The sequence below is a fragment of the Triticum aestivum genome, chromosome 1A (genome assembly GCF_018294505.1).
Source record: "Triticum aestivum cultivar Chinese Spring chromosome 1A, IWGSC CS RefSeq v2.1, whole genome shotgun sequence".
NCBI classification, from domain to species: Eukaryota; Viridiplantae; Streptophyta; class Magnoliopsida; order Poales; family Poaceae; genus Triticum; species Triticum aestivum.
Genome location: NC_057794.1, coordinates 153,950,615 through 153,952,910, shown reverse-complemented (window position 1 = coordinate 153,952,910; position 2,296 = coordinate 153,950,615).

The following is a 2,296-nucleotide window of genomic DNA, read 5'->3' as shown; positions in this document are numbered from 1 at the left end:
TCCGTTTGACACCCCAGCGCATAACCGGGTAACCGCAAAAGCCTCTCTTTTGTTGCAGCCCAACACCCCTCCAAGCATCCCAATAACCCATCTAAACCCCATCCATGCTCTCCGCCATTGGATCACGATCGTGTGGGCGAAAACCGCATCTCATTTGGTCACTCCTAGCTCCCTCTACCTATAAATAGACATCCCCCTTTCAAATTCGCAGTCCAACCCTAGCTCCACCTCTCTTCCACTGCCGGACATGTCCGATCCGGGCCAGACAAGATCCCGCCGCCGCCTATAGCCACTCGCCACCCGCCACGTCAGCGCCCGGCCGCCTCTGCCGCCCGCGGCCCGCCCGGCCCGGTGCGGGCCCCTGAAGCCCGCAACGCCCCCGCGCCGCCCCTCGCCTTCCTCGCCGCCAGCGCCGCCTCACCTTCCCGCCGGAGCCTCGCCGGCCCTGCTCGCCACCGCGCCGGTCCCCTCCGCCGAGCAGCGCCGCTGCACCGACCCAAGCCGCCCGTGCCGCGCGCCCGACGCTCCCCGCCGCGTCGCCGCCTCCTTCGCCACTCCTTGTCGCCGGCGCCGGTCGGATCCGGCGCCCCAGCTACTCCGACGCCCCCCTCCTCGAGCTCCGGTCGCTGTCATCCTCCAAGTCCGGTGACTCTCCAACGGTCCTCAAAAATTGTGCCGAACCCTAGATCTGGAACTGGGAGGTTGATTTTCTCAGTCCCGAAAACCCTGACATTTTGTGCACCTCTTCGACATGCCATATCTCGATGACCGTAGCTCTGTTTCATGCATATGATATATAAAAATGTTTGTCTCGTGATGCTCTTAATGTTAGGTGCATTTTCATGCATGTTACTGGCTATATTGATGCCATTATCCTCGTTGCAAAAGTGCTATATGATGTTAACTGTTATTTGTTAACAGAACTTGATGATTTGTCGTGTTTGCTGTATTTTGTGTGTGCATCCTATGAGCATGATGTCTACATGTGTTTTGAGCTCCATCATGCCATCTTCACGGGAGTGCAAGTCTTGTTTTTTTTGTGTTCTATGTGGTGACTAGCACAATCATGCAAAGTAGGCTGCATAATGTTGCTGATTTCAGACAGTGATTTTGCAAAGTCATGTTTCCTGTTACATTTTGATGCCATGTGAACTTGTTGCTACCATGAGATCCATGCACATTTTGAGATAGTTCAGTAAGCATGTTTTATAGATGTTGTATTTCTATATCCATTAATGCCTCTGGTTGCAATTATGGAGTAGTGTATCATGTCATTACCATGCTCTATTTTTGCTAAATATTATTCTTGGCAGATTGTTAACATGCTAATCAACATTGCCATGTTTTTTGCTAGTGATCCATGCATCCTATGAACTTGCTATTGCCATGCTTAGCTTCTTGAACATTTCTACTTACTGTTGATTACCTTTCTATGCCATGAAATATTTTGTGGTGAGTCGCACGAGCTTGTAAAGTTGCTATCATGAATCTGTTTCTACCATGTCCTGGAATTCCAGTCTGAATCTGTTTATAAAACTTGCTATGTTTGCATGGATATAATCATATTTTCTATGCCTTTCTGGGTAATATTCAGTAAGGGAGTTTTGTTCTATGCGCTTATTACTACCATGTCATTCTTTTGTTTTCCATGATATGTTCCTATAGCATGTTGTTTGCTTGCTCTAAATATTGCTATATGGTGCTGTTTTGACATGTTAGTATTTTTCTAAGTCTGTGAAGCTGATATCATTTGCATTTTTCCATATTATTTTGAGCTTATTATAGTGGGATCTAGCAGGAGCTTAGCGTTCATGTTTTGTTAAGCTTCATGTGTACTTTATGCTCATATGCTTTGTTGCCATGTTGGAGTGTTGTAGCCTAGTTTCTTGTTGTATTCTAAGTGCTATCATGCCGTTAATCGCAGATTTGCATCATCCTTGTATTGCTTGTCATTTGCAAACCGTGCATCTGTTTCCGGTGATCCTTATATCGATTTCGACCGAAATCACCTCATCTTTCCAGTGGCATACTTGTTTTGACAAGTTGATGCCTTGTTCATCCTTTTCATTCCGGAGTACCATATGCATTGCATGTCATATCTTGCATTCCATGTCATGTATTGCATCATGTTGCTTGTGCGTTGCACCGTGATTGATTGTTGTTCCATTGCTTGTGTTCTTGCTTTGGGTAGATCCAGGAGACGAATACGTGAACGAGGAACCTGTGGAGTACGCTAACGAGGATCAAGCTTTCGACAACTCTGAGAACATTGCAGGCAAGATGACCATACCCTTGA